We start from the raw sequence: 19,585 nt of genomic DNA on the forward strand, positions 1-19,585 counted from the left end.
ATGGGGAGATGAGAGTAGAAAGAGACCAGCCGTCGTTTTTTTAATTTCTCGCTGTTCTTTCCAGCAGCAAGAGAGCAGCATATCACCCCACATTTCAAGGTTTTAGAAATCAGCCACGTAAAATCCAATCTAATGAACATTTCTACTCTACATTATTTGTCAAACGGAAAGAAAGAAACGACCTTGATCTATTTTATTAGCATATAAGTTAAGTTGAAAGCATGTCATGAATGGAATTATTAAGGACATCTTATCATTCAGAGATCAAAAGATTTCCTACTCAAATTCCAATCCAAACCCATCACTAACCACACATAATTTGTCTCAAAAATTACCTTTTCAATGACCTTTGCCACTGCCAAAGAGAACAACAATTATATAAATATTTTGGAAAAACCCTAAAAATGTATTTCCATACGTTGATCCTAACCTTCCGATCTGAATGATAGAGGGTTGATCCTCTATAAATTGGAGGGTTAGGATCAACCTATGGAAATAAATTTTGGGGCACAACCTATTTAGGCTGTGGCCCATCTACTGGACGGTTCGGATCATCCTATGGTGCGGGCCACACCGTACTTTTAATAAACCGAGGAGTGCCATCATCAAAATACAGTAGTGCTGTTCCCATAATATATTATGCTATTCAAGAGATATTTAAGAATTTTATAATATGCTCTATAAGCATCAGGTCGGATTTCGGGTTTTTAGTTTTTTTTTTCCCCTTTAAACCCGACATGAGATTGGGTCGAGTTTTTCATCCCAAAACCCGACCCAACCCAAGAGCCAAGACCCATGATTTTAACCGGCTATGTAAGGCAACTTTAACGTCTTGCGTTAAAATAGATGTTAAAGTGGTTGGGGTTTAAATAGAGGATATGGAGGAAGAGATGAGTGGTTAGTTTAAACTGTAAAAGGAGGTCCAATAATTGAAGAAGAGGAGGGTAAAATTGTAAAAATGAGACCCTGTTAGATTTGTCTTTACAGGGGACCATTTAAGAATTTTTCTTAAAGTTTTTTTAATCTAAAAAAACGAAGATCTAGCCTCCAATTTTCCCCTCATTGAATGCTCGTCTTTCTTTGTACTAGTGGGTCTAACCGTGCGATGCACGGTTTGGGAGTAAATTAGGATTGAAAATAAAATAAAAGTTGATTAAAGAGCAAATCAGATGGGTTGAAAGAGATAGCGAAAGAAAAAAATCAGAATTTTAACACCTAAAAAGGTTAAAATCAGTTTGGAATAAGAGATGGTGAAAGAATAAATTGGAAATCCAATAACCAATTTCCCAATCACAACCCGGTCTCAAATTCATTAACAGAAAGGGCTTAAATCTACATTTTTAAAATATCTGGAAAAATCCTATCTTACTATAAAGAGGGTGAGCATAGAAAAAGCCCAAACACCAAGATTTCTCTCAATAAAACAGAAATGGATTCATAAAAGTGACATTTTCAAAAGGGGTTATCCTCATAAACACTGAGTTTTAACATGTCACATGAAAATTTAAAAAGACAAGCAAGGAAACTTAAAGATTCAGTCCTTGGTTAATCAGTACTATGATTAGACTGCCCCAAGAAATGAATAATAGATTAATTAGAATTTCTTACGTAAGTCCTGTTCGTTTGAGATTGTGAAAACTGATTGTGAGGCCCAAACCAATAATTGGGCAATAATAGGTTTGGGGCTCACAATCAGTTGTCACAATCTCAAACAAACAGGGTATAAGTTTTTTGTGTAAAATGAATGTCCCATTAACTTGGCATGGCCTACTTCGGAGCCAATTAGGATCCAAAAAGCCCACGGGCTAAGCCCATTTGAGAGCCATAATTGGTAATAGTGGAAGAACAAAATTAAAAGAAATTTATTGGGCCCACCTCTAGTGGTTGTTTATTGGGCACTCTTCTCTTTTTCTCTCTGTCACTATTTTGGTAAGGGCATCCGTACCACCCCCTATTTTGGTAATGACAGCCAACACCAAGAAACTACTTCATTTGACAACCAAACACTACTTACCACTACTTTACCAGGAGACTACTTCACTTCTATTACACCTGTTGAGTACTTCAGTTCTTCGTCACCATTACCCTACAAGGCAACTGCGTGCGGCCAAACTCACGCTTTAGAGGACATATATCTCGTGCTAAAAACCATGTTCTTTTCCATTCTTTGATTGAAAGCTTCTTGTTGAAAAAACATCTTAAATGATGATTTTTTTTCCAACTTACTGTTTAGATCAGCAAAAATCAGTCAAAAGTTCAAAACACACATGCTAAAAAACAATTTCTTTCCCCATGTTTGCTAGAAGGCCTTTTGTTGAAAAAACAGCAAAGAAAGTGATAAGTCCCCTCCAGAATATTTGTAGGTTCCGTGTGAGGACACTTCGTGATTTTGATAATGACACTCTGCTCCTTATTTTATTTTGGGGGATTCTAAACTCACAGTCTCACAGGTGCCCTTGCAGATTTGAGATGAAAGGGCGCTCCCACTTTGGTGATTTTCACCCAATGGCTTTGACTCTTTTACTTTTGACTACTTAGGGCCGGCGGCCATGGCCCGCCAAACACTAGTCTTGTTATCAAACCCTTGATCTGATTATCGGCCTCATGATGATACATAAGATCTATGGTCTAAATTACACATACATGTCCTGGTGCGGGACCCAAAAGTTGATCGTTAGTACTTAGAACTACTAATTGGGGGATATCCCTGATCAACATCTTGGGTTTAATTAAACCAAGATGATGAAGACTAAGAACTTTTTATTAATCTCCCTGTTCTTCTCTATCAATATGCCTCTTCATGGTTGTACAAAACTACAAATAATATTCTCTGTTAGAATAGCGTCCAAGGTTAGTTAGATTGCCTCTTAAAAGTGAGTTTGAAGATATAATTGTTATTTTTTTTTAATGATTTCCTTATTAAGATTAGCTTCTTTTTCTTATTGAATGGTTTTTTAACAGCATGCTCTTGCGTGAGAATACTCGAAGAAATATCGAAGGTTGGGAACTTGTATGTTTCTTTTACTTCATATAATCATCAATTGTTTTGTTATTGTTAGAATTTTTAAACAAAATAATAAAAAGATTTGAAAAGTCAAAGATGTTTTTTCTTTTTGTTTAAAAAATTTGGAGGGAAGATTCAAATTATGTTTCCCTTTCTTGTTTTAAAGCAAAAGACTTTTGCATATGTGGGGACTTGAACCCAAGACCTTGGTGAGTGTGCTTGTGGTGTGTTTTCAAAACCAAAATCGTTTTTGTCTTTTAATGGTAATTAAAAGAGAAACGTTTATATCTTTTAACGGTAATTAAGAGAGAAACGTTTTTGTCTTTTAATGGTGATTAAAAGAGAAACGTTTTTGTCTTTTAATGGTAATTAAGAGAAACGTTTTTGTCTTTTAATGGTGATTAAAAGAAAAACGTTTTTTGTCTTTTAATGGTGATTAAGAGAGAAACATTTTTTGTCTTTTAATGGTGATTAAAAGAGAAACGTTTTGGTCTTTTAATGGTGATTAATTATCCTCCAACAGTCATATTCTCATCTATAAAAAGAAGAGAACAGCACCATTGGAGATATAGTTTTTTACAGAAAAAACATCAAAGTTTCTGCTTGTCTTCTTCCTTTCCTCCGTTCTGATCTGAGCACAGTTCTACGGTGACTCTGGGTGGACCAGTCAGCGAGTGCACGTGGACTGGAGCCAACTTTGGCTGTTTTATCTTGGAGCATCGGTTCGCGGATCCCGGTTTGCACCGGTAGGGGGCGGATACGATTCTTAAGGAGAGTGACCAGTGGCACGACTCAGCCTTCTTCTTCTCGATCTGTTTTACAGAAACGTTTTCTACAAAAGCTAAGTACTGATTTATTTACATTTCTAATTTCTGGATTCAATTAAGCCATATATCAGACCCTACTGGACAACATCTAATTTGTCCAACAGTTTTTATCTCCTGTATCCTTCAACTATTTAGGTTAGGATCTTGGAAGGGAAAATAAACTTTTACTACCCAAGATTCCTTTTGGTCCTGTCTCATAATATCTAAAATATACTGCTCCATTCTTGAATAGCAACATAATTACACCGAAGTTGCTAATTCCATTCTTGTTCATAGCTTCAATTAAGAGACATACTCTGGGTTACATGTAAGATTTGCGTACTCATCACATGATAACATAAGAAAAACTTGTTTCTTCTTCTCACTTCTAACTGCTCGCCATTCCTTGGTGGCTGCTGATTGTGGAGCGACTGTCATAAGCGTTATGTTCTTGTGTTTGGTCAATTCAGCTTGGGAAGTTAGGAAAGGACTTGACTTTGATTTTCTTTCCTAGCAGAGACCTGCACTTCGTAAAAGTTGTTAAAACATTCTTAGGAAGGCCTTTAAATAATTAAGACCTTGATAAGTTGGAACTTGCAGCCAAATCCTGGGTCACTTAGTAGAGTCATATCTGTTTTGTATATTGCAAGGAGAAGGAAAGGCCCTTGATTTTTAGAGATTTCTGAGTCATTAGGGTCTTTTTACTGTTATTTTTTAGATGCAGATCCGCATTTCTGTAAAGCACAAGTAATGGTAACCAGTTTTGTGGCCCTACAAATGAACGGTTTGATCATTATATGAAGTGGGCCCCATGGTACTTTGGAAAATAATGAACTTCAAACGCGCACACAGCATATAAAATGTCCACCGATAAGCTCATACGAGTTTTAATAGGGTGTAAGCTCGTATGGTCCGGTATTTTTTAAAAAAAGTCATGTACAGTTTACCATAGGATAATCTAAGCCATCCATTTGATGGGCTACATCGTAAATATGTAGTGCCCCCCAAAATCATTTTCATGAGATGATCCTAAACCTCCGTTCTATAGAGGTCTCCATAGTATGCACTATTATCGTAGAGCTAGGATCATCTAATTGAAATGAATTTTTAGGCACAACCTATTTATGTTGTGGCCTATCACATGAACGGTTTGGATCATCCAATTGAAATGAATTTTCAGGCACAACCTATTTATGTTGTGGCCTATCAAATGAACGGCTTGGATCATCTTAACAAACACATAACAAGCACTTTAAGACATAACAACTAGGGCTGCAACTCGAGCCGGGTAAAACCCGACCCGCATCGACCCGACCCGAAAATAGCCTGGGTCGGGTTCAGGTTTCATGGGTTTCGGGTCGAGCCGGGTTCAGCATTCAAAAGCCCGCATGAATCTCGGGTCGAGCCGGGTTTGAAGGGGCCCGACCCGACCCGACCCGAGTTACATAAGTTATAGTATATACATTTTTTTCTATTGTTAGTTAAAAGTTAAAGGGATAATTACATTTACACCCCCTCTAGTTTCTGACACATCCACTTCCACCCCTATAGTTTAAAACGTGACAAATACACCCTTGTAGTTTCAATTTGTTTAAGGTAGGCCCCCTCAGCTGAAGGTTCGTCCATAGATTGAAGGGTTAGGATGATCTGATGGAGCTGATTTTTTTGGCACACCCTAACTATGTCAGGACCCATCAAATGAACGCTTTGAATCATCCAAACAATGTGGGCCCACATTATTTGGATGATTTTTTGGTAGTGTTTGGATTCGGGTAGGGGCCCACATTATTTGGATGATCCAAAGCGTTCATTTGATGGGTCCTGACATAGATATGGTGTGCCCAAAAAATCAGCTCCATCGGATCATCCTAACCCTTCAATCTATGAACGAACCTTCAGCTAAGGGGGCAAACCTTAAACAAATTGAAACTACAAGGGTGTATTTGTCACGTTTTAAACTATAGGGGTGGAAGTGGATGTGTCAGAAACTAGAGGGGGTGTAAATGTAATTATCCCAAAGTTAAAAGTGAAAACCCACACACCCACTGTTACTGTATGTGAGTGTAATTTATGCTTCTATGAGTTGAGTTGATTCAAGTGTTTGATTCAGCATTGTTTGATTGTAATTACAACATTGTTTGATTACAGCATTGTTTGATTCAAGTGTGATGTGAGTGTAATTACATCATTGTTTGATTCAAGTGTAATGTGAGTGTAATTTCTGCTTCTATGAGTTGAGTTGCCTTGCCAAACAAGAATTTTCCTTAAAAATTTGCGTCAACGTGAAAAACCCGACCCGACCCGAACCGACCCGAGATTTATCATGGGTAGGGCCGGGTTTGGGAATCGTGGGTTTTCCGAAAAAAAACCCGACCCGACCCGACCCGACCCGAGATATTTCTCAGGTAGGGTTGGGTTCTCCAAAACCCGACCCGCCCGACCCGAGTTGCAGCCCTAATAACAACCTTCTTTTTAGTAAAGTCGACACTGACATGAAAACCCGGTTACCAATGCATGCTTTTCGGGGTTATTCTTTCTTTACACGTGGAATTTAGATTTCTTTGCCATTTACCTTCTCTATTTTGTTATGATATTTTTGAAGAGATGTTTTGATGTCTTTGATGATGTGTTTTTAAGAATCTCTCGGCCAAGAAGTCCAAAAAAGTTGCTCGATAAGTCGATAGCCGAGTCAGGCTTCGAGTCTGATCCTAACATCTCTCTTTAGTTTAATCTGGCAATGATTTTTTCGGCCCCCTTAGGATAATGCGCCCCCCTTTAACATGATTTTGATATTAGCACTACTACGTTTTGATAATTGCACAAACTCAAGCTTCTCTTTTATTATTAAAACAGCTGTCAACGGCTATTACAGTTCCCAAAAAACTCTAAGAAATCAATTAACAGGAAAAAGACAAGCTGAGTTAGTACAATTATCAAAACATGGTAGTGCCAATGGAGGCTCATCTATGGTAATTACCCTTCAGTTGTATGGTAATCTTAGCTGTCTCTTATGGTAACTACCCTTCCGTTGATCAAGCATCAAAGATGGTTTTAGACCCTACCAATAACCAGTGCGGAGAATGTAACCTGAAGTCACTTCGAACGTTTAGCATGAGAGATAATGAGACTACTAAAGGCTGTGTTCATCAGGACGACCTTGGTAAGCAAACTTGTCTAGGGTGGTTATTCAGTTATAGCCGAACCGAATAAACCGAAATTTGATAACCGAAATAATTTTGGTTATCAAATTTCGGTAACCAAAACCGAACCGAAATTCCTAAAAACCGAACCGAAACCGAACCGATTAACAATTCGGTTGGGAGAAAAAGAGGAAAAAAAAGAAAATCTTAGTTTGGATCGAAGGGCTAGGAATATCCGATCGAAATGATTTTTTGAGCACAACCTAATTAAGTTGTGATCAATCAAATGGACGGGGAGTGCACATATAACACTTTTTTTTTAGAAAAAAATGGTTTTCATCCAAAATTTCAGTTATTCGGTTAACCGAATTTCCAAAAAAAAAAAAAAAAAAACCGAAACCGAACTGAAAAGATAAAAAAGGGAACCGAACCAATTCGGTTATAACCGAATAATGAACACCTGAAAACATTTTTAAAGAAGAAACGCGAAGTGAAGCCTTCTTCCTAAAGCTCAAGCCAAAGAAGGTAGCGGATCTGAGGATCTGAGGACTATTCGAAGGATAACAGCAGATCTTGGTTTAGATTGAAGAAAATCATGAATCAACAGATTTTTAACTTAGAAAACAAGATTTAGAGGTATGGATCTAGGGTTTCTAGAGGAGAAACAGATAGGATTTCACAATGAAATTAAGAAATGAAGCGAGAAAACGAAGATTAGCAGAGAAATAAAAGGGAAATACTGGCCGGAGTACAGCCGGAGGTTAATCGGAGTATACTGGATAAGAAGATGATCTGCCGGATTCTATGTTCGTCGGAGAAGATCGATCGGAGAAAAGAACGGCGAGATCTACTTTCTCTCACCAGCTTTCTCTCTCTTCTGTGTTCCTTTAAATTTCACCACCGCCATAGCCTTGCAAGGGGAAATCACCTTTTTTCTGCCTCCGATCTGATGAGAAAACGAAGATTTGTTTGAAAATGCAGAAAATCTGAGAGAAAAGCCTCCGATCGGATTAGAAAATCAAAAAATCTGTTGGAAAAAGTAACAGATCTGAGAGAAAAGGGAGATGAAAGGTTCGGCTTTAGAGATAAAGAAGGAAGAGAGGCACGGCCGGAGGTTTGGACCGGAGCTCGCCATAGATCCCGTCGGAGAAGGTAGGTTTGGGGATTTCTCTCTCTCTCTCTCTGCCGATTTTTCTTTTTTCTTTTTTTAAAAAAAACGAGCGAGCTGCTCTTATATAAGAGGAAAATGAAAATTTTCCACCCTTATCAGCTTACTTGGACAGCCCTTTCTATGATAATCCACTCCCTTTTCTGGTTTACACTACGGTCTTCTCGCAGTTTGTTCGCTAAGCAAACGCACTCCGATTTCAACGAAATTTTATGGGGACCTAGCCGGGACCTTGACCTAGCTAAGGGTGGAGTTTGGGACCCTACCTAGTTGATTTAATGGGGTTTTGCGCAAAATCGGAAGGATTAGGGCACAGTCAAAATGGGGTGTCTACAGATGCCCCTCTTTGGCAGAGCGTGCTTGTCGCGCGAATGTCAAAGCTGAACAGACAACACATTTTGACTGGCCCAAAATTAAAGAGTTTAAAATTTTTGATTTTTGATTTTTGAAAATGATATCAACAAGATAACACGGTGAAATAGCCTTTCGCCGGACTCTGACTCTGCAAACGCTGGTGAGATAGCCTCTCTCCAACTCTTAACTCAGTACATATTGACGAGATAGCCTCTCTTGCAAAACATTAAAGGATAGATTTGATTGTAAATGATCTTGAAATTTGAAGAGAAAATGAATCTAGATGCCGTGTGAAAACGGTCTTGAATGCCGTGTGGAAACGGACTTGGAATGCCATGTGAAAATGGACTTGGAATGCCATGTGAAAATGGACTTGGAATACTTGAATGCCGTGTGAAAACGGACTTGAAATGCCATGTGAAAATGGACTTGGAATGCCGTGTGAAAACGGACTTGAAATACTTGAATGCCGTGTGAAAACGGACTTGGAATGCTTGAATGCCGTGTGAAAACGGACTTGGAATGCCATGTGAAAATGGACTTGGAATGCCATGTGAAAATGGACTTAAATGACTTTGAATGCCGTGTGAAAACGGACTTTGAATGACTTTGAATGCCGTGTGAAAACGGACTTTGAGTGCCATGGCGAAAACATTTTTTTTAAATCTTTCAAATGGTGAAAGAAATGACCAAACTCCAAATCGCGGAGCCATTGGCGAAAACAACTTTTAAAATCTTTCAAATGGTGAAAGAAAGGACCAAACTCCAAATCACGGAGCCATTGGCGAAAACAGCTTTTAAAATCTTTCAAATGGTGAAAGAAATGACCAAACTCCAAATCGCGGAGCCATTGGCAAAAACATCTTTTAAAATCTTTCAAATGGTGAAAGAAATGACCAAATTCCAAATCACGGAGCAATTGGCGAAAACAGCTTTTAAAATCTTTCAAATGGTTAAAGAAATGACCAAACTCCAAATCGCGGAGCCATTGGCAAAAACATCTTTTAAAATCTTTCAAATGGTGAAAGAAATGACCAAACTCCAAATCGCGGAGCAATTGGCGAAAACAGCTTTTAAAATCTTTCAAATGGTGAAAGAAATGACCAAACTCCAAATCGCGGAGCCATTGGCAAAAACATCTTTTAAAATCTTTCAAATGGTGAAAGAAATGACCAAATTCCAAATCACGGAGCAATTGGCGAAAACAGCTTTTAAAATCTTTCAAATGGTGAAAGAAATGACCAAACTCCAAATCGCGGAGCCATTGGCAAAAACATCTTTTAAAATCTTTCAAATGGTGAAAGAAATGACCAAACTCCAAATCGCGGAGCAATTGGCGAAAACAGCTTTTAAAATCTTTCAAATGGTGAAAGAAATGACCAAACTCCAAATCGCGGAGCCATTGGCAAAAACATCTTTTAAAATCTTTCAAATGGTGAAAGAAATGACCAAACTCCAAATTGCGGAGCAATTGGCGAAAACAGCTTTTAAAATCTTTCAAATGGTGAAAGAAATGACCAAACTCCAAATTGCGGAGCCATTGGCAAAAACAGCTTTTAAAATCTTTCAAATGGTGAAAGAAATGACCAAACTCCAAATCGCGGAGCCATTGGCGAAAACAACTTTTAAAATCTTTCAAATGGTGAAAGAAATTACCAAACTCCAAATTGCGGAGCAATTGGCGAAAACAGCTTTTAAAAATCTTTCAAATGGTGAAAGAAATGACCAAACTCCAAATTGCGGAGCCAAAGGCAGAAATATTTTTTTTTTAAATGAAAGGAAAATTCATTGAAATGATTGAAGAAATGACCAACTTTGATCGATTTCACAAGGTGAATAAGTCATTCTTCGCCAAGAATGATTGAAAATGCATGATCTTTGCTGAAGATAAAACTCAAGAAACTTGAAGAAAATTCCAGGTATTGACCCTTCTTTAACAGGTAAAAAGCATTATGCTGAGGTTTGAAGGTTGGGGAGCAAATTCTAGACTCCACTGAGGAAATTGATTTTTCTTGGGAAGTTGACTCTTCAGGAGAGTGGACTCGTCTAAGGAGTTTAGAAGTTTGGTTCGAGATATACTCTTACATCTCTTATCTCAACTTATTGAAGACATTGACACTGATTGCCTTTTTTGCTTGATATCTTTTATGACGCAAGTCATAAAAGATGCCCTTAGTGTATTGTACTTCCATAACAAGAGTCCCAAGGAAAGTAAAACCAGGATAGGTAGGAAAATTTGGGTTTGTATAGGTTCTTTCTTTGGAATAAAGATGGGATAATGGCTAAGCTCAAAGACTTCTCCTTTCATTGACCACCTTCTGCTTGAAATTTGACATCTTCAACATTTCTGAACAAGATATTTCTCGCTTTTCTCTGGTACTTAAACCAGGGTCTATTCTGAGTTTTTTTTTTCACTTTGGAAGGTATACACTCATTCTTCCAGTGCCAGACAACTTTAGACCTTGAAAGGAAAATGGATAAGAATGAGGAACAGACTTCCCAGACTCTATCAAAGAAGATGTACATTATTCAAGGGACTTGACCCACTTTTGATTCACCCTTAAACTAATGTGTTTTTTTTTTTTATGGTAAAGTTAGCCACTCTCAAAATAATTTCGAAAAACCATGTCAAGAAGTTCTAATTTCCTCCATCAGGAATTCTGTCATGGTTATTACCCCTTTGGATTGCTCAGTTTTAATGCCCCTAGTTTAGAAAGGAGTCAAAGTAAATCTCACTGACACTACTTGGATTCCAAGATCCTGCCCTGTGTAGAGATTGCTTCTTCATCTCTTCGAATTTCCTCTGGTGGGAACTCATGATTATTGCATTCCAGGTTTCTGGTCTAGCAAACCATTTGCCTTAGCTTTTGCCTGGAATTCTCACACTATTCAAACATCATAGTTCTTCATAACCGATGAACTCCTTCCATGTCTTATCAGCTCACTTTTTGTGGGAAGTCTTTACCTCTGACTGGATTGCCTCTTCAATTTTCAACCCATCAGACCGCTACCATCACTTTCGCATAAGCCAACCCTTTTGGTTGTTGACTTAGCAAACGCATGACTCTAGGCCGCCCTTTCGGGTTTTCAACCTAGTGGGTCTTCAGACTCTCGTTCTTTTCATTTCTTTCTGTTTTTGTTTTCAATTGCCTTGAACCTTTGCTTGTTTCACCAGAAGAACTTTATAGGTAGGCTTAGGTTCAAAAGGGTTAGATATCAAAAGTTCAAACGATTTGGACCGAATCTGGTCTTGCCAGACTACCTACGTACCCCAAAAATGGAGGATCAGATCCGCGTAGTTCGCTTTGGGGTTTACAAAGAATGGTTTAGCTTTTTAGCTTCAAAATTTTGAAAGGGGAATGATTTAGCTTTTATCCCCCAAGGTTTTGACCGAACCTGAGTTGATCAGGTTGCCTACGTACCCCCGAAGAGTTGGGGATCAGGTCCGCGTAGTTCGGGTGCATAAAATGCCCCTGGTTTATAATGTGATTGAAAGAATTGTTTGGTTTTAAAACGTTGGCTCAAAGGGCTCACAAAAGGATTTTTTTTTTTTTTAACGTTGGGATTTTGGCTATAAAGGCTCAAACGTCCAAAGATGGCCTCCTGGTGTTTTGATGTACAAGCTTTTTAATGTTTACGGTTCAAGACTTTGAATTTTTTTTTTTTTTTTCGAGAGTCTGGCGGTATTTGCAAGCAAGACTTCTATCACAATACTCCACTTTCGAATCTTGAAGATCTTGAATTGGTACTCAAGATTCTACAACTCTTACGAGTCTCCAAATGCCGAAGACAATTCTCATATTCAATCTATCTCATCGACTCCATCATTTGGATCTTTGATTTTTCTAAGGAGTTGTCTTAAGGACACATTCCCTTCTCCTTCTTATTTTTACATGCTCTTGTTTCTTTTGGACATAAGAATTGTCCGTACTCTCTGAATACAATGACTTGAAATCCCACCAAGATGTACAACTTGAGCGTTCTTCTTGGGGATCAAGTTCTATGAATACAACTTTGCATCTGAAACCTTCTCTCAATGTTCTCATCAGCTTCACTTGATGTCTGATATTCATATCTCTTTCGAATCTTACTTTTGACTAATATCTAAAGTTGATGGAGTCTTATTTTTCACAACAACAGGGCGTTCACCTGGTTTATCCTTATAGGATCAAACAAGACTACCTCAAACCCCTATAAACAGGTTTATCAATTCCTTGCTCTCCTCGGGAGATAAAATTTTGCCAATCCATCTTTCCCGAGTTTTGAATTTCAATACCACTATCAACAGCTTTGATTTCTTCTTTGAGTGGCTATGCTCGACGCTCTTCCTCTCGTTTGATCATGTTTCAGATCTCGAGGGGAATTTCGTCTGCATTCTCATTCGAGAAGGGTGTCTTTAGTTTTAGTTTAAACATTAGATCTAAGAGTGAATCATAGAACATCAAAGATACAAAATGAACATTTTTATTGAATTGAAGACTCTTAAGTACATCAGTAACTCTCTTTTTTTTTTCGACGCACCTCAACGGGCTTTACATTGAACTTGACAAAGGATGGAAACAACAAACTGTGAATGAACACGACTGACAAACATGACACTTTTTTCTTCTTTTTTTTATCGACACAATAAGACTTACCAACTTTGAGAGAAGAAAGTTGGTGTACACTCAACGAAAGAAAAACCTAACAAAACATGACACTTCTTCGATGGTAAATGCACTTGCACTGAAAGGTTATGGGTGGCACTCCTTCCTCCATGATGTCCATAACTGGGGGTTCAACCCTAGTGTAGATCCTGTTGACCTGGCTTTAGCTGATCTTCACTAACTGGCATCGGCAACATTTTTCTTGACATATAACCACCTCCTGACATTTCAAGCTCTAACACTCCCAAGTTTGAAGATGAAGAATTCTCTGACTCAAAAGTGGGACGGGTGATGATAATTGGATCTTTAAAAGGCTCAACCATCGAGTTAGCTTGAGCAATAGTTAGAGGAATATCAACACGTCTAGGTGAAGGATTCTGGTTAGCATTAAACCCAGGCCAAATGGAACGGTCCCTATCTATGAGGTCCTGAATCGCAAATCTGAGGGAGCGACAACGATTGGTGACGTGACCAGGGCCTTGGTGATATTCACAATATTCCTCCTTGTTGTAGAACCTTGGAAGAACCTTAGGAGGTGGCTTTGGAGCCATAAGTTTCAACTGTCCATCCTTAACAAGTTTTCGAAGAATGACCGCTGGAGGTTTCGGTAATGGAGTAAACTTCTTCTTCGGCTTCTATGCTGGGTTCTCATCTCCTGGACCAGACCTCTGCATGACAGGTTGAGGTGCTTGATGAGATGCCTCAACAATGTTGATCTTCTTAGAATCAGCAACTGATTTGCTATCATTCCTTGGATTCTTTACGCTTTGGTGATCAATGGTCAATTCTTCAATTTCTTTAACACGCTCCCTCACCTTTCCTACTGAAATGAGAGATGAGAGACACTTCTCTTCGACATGTTGCTTGCCCTTGGAATTATCAATATGTGATACCGGGACCGAGACAGGAATAGGGATCACAGGAGACAGCTTCTCAACCTCGTCAGCAAATTCTTTCTCCTTTCCTACGACAGTAGGTGTAAAACACTTCTCTTCAATAAGCTCTTCTTTAGAATCACCAATATGTGCTATCATGGCCTTGGTAGGATCAAGGGTCACAGGAGGATGATTTTGGACTACAAAGTCTTCAGAAATCACAGATTTACCCTCATCTTTTGTTTTCAAAAATGCCACTTCCTCCTTCACACTTGACATTTCTCTAGATACTTCATTCAGTAATTCTACCATTTCAGAAATCACGGATTGTCCATCATCTTTTGTTTTCAAAAGGGCCACTTCCTCCTTCACACTTGTCACTTCTTTAGATACTTCCCTCAAAACTTCTACCACTTCCGCTAGGATGTCCATAGGTAGAGCCATTTTATCAGGGTAAAATGAAAGGAAACCGGTGCAGCAGATGGGTAAAATCAATTAGGTCTGACTCCTGTCATGGAAATGACAAACACTAATTTTAGTGTGAGACAATCTCGTTGAATGTTATACACAAGTTGAAACAAGAGATAATACAAACACATCTCTTCCTTGGGTAAGAAACAACAGCATAACAATTGTAAGAAGGATCATGGTAAGATAAACACATGATTTATCAATATCGCTAAAGGATAACAATCACACTGAAAAATGTACTGGGTAAAATCCGGCAGCATGACAGCTATATAAAGAGACCCCACAAGTCATCTCAAGGGTATATGAATAATCTCTGTAGTATAGAACTCCCAGCAAGGATACTTGCACTCAAATGATGGTGGCAAGATAGGCTCATGAGTGAAAAACAGAATATGGTCATCGGAGGGATGTGAGGGACTTACCATGAATGACGACATTTAGAGATGGGTTGAATTTGCAACCAAAAGATCTAAGGATAGATCGTGACCATAAGAATGATGATTAGAAGCCATCGATCTGATCATAATCTAAAAGAATGAATAGATAAGGATAATTGATTAGATTAGGAATGAAAACCTAACTAAGAGGTAAACCCTAATCTAACAATGAAAAACACGGATCAATTTTAAGACCAATAGATCAAGGAATAGATTCTGGATAAAGAACCAATAATCTAATGATAATCCACAGAATGGATAAAATAGAAAGGATTGATTAGATTACGAAGGAGAACCTAACTAAGAGGTAAACCCTAATCTAATAATGCACATATAGGATCAATGATACAAGGTATGAACCAGATCTATGATCGAAAGATCAGAACAAAGACCATGGTCATAACGATGACAAATAGAAGTCACTGACCAAATCTAAATCTCAAAGAAAATGACTGATTGGATTAGATAGGAAACATTACAAAGGAGTAAGCCCTAATCTAATAATCAATATATACATATATACATATATATCCTAACCAGGGGCACCAGCCGTAAATATAATTCAGCAGAGTCAAGAAGCTTGACTCAAGACAGACATGTGAGTGTGCTAGGACTGCGCTGTAGCCATATAAAGCGAACTACAATAATCTATAGACAGGACATGGCTCCTAAATCTAGGCTCCAACATGTGTAAGCAACACATATTCGTCCCTATATGAATACATATATATATTGGGTTCCCTAATTTTGGTTCTAAAGGGAGCAACTAATATATATATACATAATATAATGAAATAAAAGTAGGGCCCAGGCATTTCTGCAGGGTACTATGCTTATGACCATACCCTTGATGTATAACGCCAGCACACCCAGCATTATACAGAGTATGTTCATTGCTCATCGGCTGCTGTAGAACACCAGCACACCCAGTGTCTACGGCTGCAGCTCTGGCGCATAGCTTGGTAATAGATACAACAATCCCATCCAGGTAATGACATCCCAGATGGCATGTACTGTATCTATCCCATGGAGCCAAGAATAATAAAATCAATAAAAGAAAAATAAAAAACAAAATGATGTATGTTGTGCAGTGTGTGAATCCCTTGTTTCAAACACCTATTTGGTGCCCCTGGATTCTAAGCGATTAAATTCCCATTTATAATGATTTTAGCCCAAAATTCTTCAAAATTAGTAATAAATGACATTTTAACAGAGTTAGGCAATATCTCGAAAGAGTATCCCCAGCAGAGTCGCCAGCCTGTGGACCCCGATCCGAGAGAGAGCGGCTGTGAGGGACGAGCCCCACACGCGAACAGTCTCACTGGATCATCCACGTGAATGGAGAGCTCTACTAAGGAACTAAGTGCCCCTCACAGCATGAGTGGCGATACAAAGGTGAGATACCTCTCGATTCGGGGACTAGCCCAGATTCGAGGCGTACCTTAAACAAAGAAGAGTCGCCATCCAAGGAAGTGGGCCAAGGATCCCATACTATGCTCTGTTGCAACGGATAACCAGAGATTATAAAAAGAGGGTTCGTGCCTGGTTACGAATTTGGAAGGTCTAAAGAGCACCTCATCCGCCCAAGTGTAAACACCTGGTCTCTTATGCCATTTATTTAATGATTTTGAAGAGTTTTGGGCAAAAGTCATATGAAATGAGAATCAATATCTCCGAGAAGACGTCTATCTAATCATGCATGTCTCGGAGATGAATAATAATCACACATAAAAGAAATAAAATAAGTGCCACCTATGAGTAACTAGATTCTGAGTGACAAGCCTAAAGAGCTAGGTTATGAGTGTCATACCTAATTGGTGTCTGAGTTCTGATGTGCAAACGCATGCATGCTGCAGCTAAAGGTATAAGATCTGTACATGAAAGTAAGAAAACACAGCAAAACACACAACACAATTCAATTCTATACATGACTGGACAAAATGAGTCCTAACTCTAATGCGACCTGACTCGGACCAAGATGGCCGTCCATCCCAGCTGCTCTACGTATCCCGGCCTCGGGAAGAATCGGAGTCAACGTAGTTCGATGCCCTATTCTAAACTACTATGCATAACCATCTAGAAACGCTATCCTAGACTCGATCCACTAGACTCGACTGATTTTTAAAGCTTTTTTGTACAATTGCTTAAGTTCATGTGAATTGTAATTTTTAGGACTCTCTATGCCCTAACTAATGCAAGTTGGTTAACCTTAAGCTAATGCAGGTGGGCCCTACATCCTATGTGTATCTAGGCTGTGCAACCTAATGAAAACCATGGGCTGACTATATGCTTCCTAGTCTAGCCATCGGTTCGACTAGATGTCTAACTGATCGACTCGAGGCCTCCTAACTCTAGGGACACTCACACGACAGGACACACCACATCAATACAAATCAGGACAGACTCCTACCTCTAAAACATCCCATATATCTAGGACATAATCCTAACTCTAGGGGAAGATCTTTTTGAAAAGGGTTTGAATATTTTTGTAATTTTGAAAGGTTTGAAATGCTCTTTTTTTTAAAGGTTTGGCTGGACTTGGGATGTGAATCCCAAGCTGCACTACGTACCTCGTGGAAGAGGATCAAGCCAACGTAGTTCGGGACAGATTTCCTAACTACTTCTAATGACTCAAGATTTTTGAGATTTTTGGTTTTTCAGATGTTTTTGTTGTTTTTAAGTGTTTTTGACTCAAGGGGGACAAATCCTATCATCATAAGGGGAGGACAGACTCCTGATATCCCGCAAAGGTTGGACAGCATCCTATGCTTTGCGGGAAAAAGAACAGAAACACAGCTCTGCAAGGGTTGGACAGCATCCTATACCTTGCAGGAGCGGATAGAAAAAACACATGATACGATGAGAGGTTGGATAAAATCCTAACTCCTATGATGATAGAATTTGATTCCTGAACAAGAGGACTGACTCTCTAGACTAAGGACGGATTCCTATGCTAGTGGACTATCGAACTAAGATAAAACTCAACAAGTAATAAGGAAAAAGAGACCTTGTGCATATTTGGCAAAGGTAAAACACCCAGCCGGGCTGGACAGCTACCTAGCCCTAGGGTGCAACAAATGTGCAACCCAATACCCATAAGGGTCGGGGTATGATGCCAAGCCGAGTAAGGTGTTCTCCCAAAAACCAAAAGACGCACAAAGAGGAGGATGCTAATAAGAAAATGAGACTGGATAAGTCTCTTAGACATAGAGGTAGGATAAAGAAAAATGCTAGCAAGACTGGGCAAGTCTCCTAAGCACAAGGATGGTCTCCAAGAGAGGTGCTGACGAGACATGGCATGTCTCCTAAAGGTGAACCCTCTAATGAGACAAAGCTTGTCTCTAAAGGGTATAACTTTTCTTATATGAGACATAGCCCGTCTCTCTAAATTGAGGCTCTAAATGACAAAGTTTAAGGGTATCTCAAAAGACTGGGCACGCCTTAAAAAAACAAACGAGGGGAGGGTTACTCGGACTAAGAGAGTCCCCTAAGGATGGGCTTAGGCTAGCGCCTTCATCGCCCTACAAGAAAAGGGATTCTAGTATCTAAAGAAAATTAACAGCAATCTATAAGACTGTGTTAGTCTATCAAAGAGAGAAGAAAAGGCTACCAGATAATCGCAAATTCCACTCTATTCTTATAAAAATAACTCAAGTACTAAACAAAGAAAAAATTTCAATAAAACAATACACGATCTATAGCAATTATAAAATGATAAACAACATTAATTAGTCCAGACCAGCCGCTGGATAGCCTAATAAAGTAAAAACAATATCAAACACTTCAAAACCAACCACAAACCCCAATACGGGGACTCCAATGAAATCAGATGATGCCAAAGTAATCATCTGATATCAAATACACATGATAATATTTCTATATCCCGCCTTGAGATCAGACAGTACTCATGTCGATAATATCGAATAGAGTAGTCATCTGATCTCCTTCTTCCTATTAAACAATTTATTTAAATAAAAAGGAATGAGTATAATAAGCTTTGAGATAATCTCACCTGAATAATCCATTTATCTTCAGAATCTAACTCAAAACTATAAGATGAAAGAGAAATATTAAATTTCCAACAGATTATAGAAACACATTAAATGATATTTACATCACCCTAAAAGATGGGCTTGGGATAACTCCTTCATCGCCCCATTTAAATCTTACACAAAAATAATCAATTCACCATTCAAGGAATACTTCTAAAGTTCATATCTTATTCACATGTCATTATGCTACTAAAATCACGACATCAGAAAAACAATTTAGGACAAAAATATGTTCGTCATGAGCAGCACAAGATGTAACTGTAGCTTATGGAAATTAACTTCTTATGAACAATGGATTAAATGAAAATGAACATTATATATCTGACATGTAAATAACCAAACTTATAGAAAATGAATTTCATAGTAATTAACCTAGAAGCATAATTTGGGTATGAGACTCTGCTCCTGTCTCTTCTATGTGATAAGGTTTTTGCATCAAATGTTAAGTATTTGAAAAACAGCAAGTTACCCAATCAGATCCAATCTAAGCCTTAAGAGCTTGGATCAAATATGGGACTCATTCCCTTGAATTTCCGCAATCAGATCATGTTGGATTTGCTAGACCAAACAAATTTTACTATCAACAGTGATTATAAACAAACCAAATGTAGATCCAAACTAACCAAATCAGC

This window comes from Tasmannia lanceolata, unplaced genomic scaffold (genome assembly GCF_043159265.1).
Source record: "Tasmannia lanceolata isolate RefF3 unplaced genomic scaffold, GAP_Taslan_0.1 ptg000011l, whole genome shotgun sequence".
Taxonomy (NCBI): domain Eukaryota; kingdom Viridiplantae; phylum Streptophyta; class Magnoliopsida; order Canellales; family Winteraceae; genus Tasmannia; species Tasmannia lanceolata.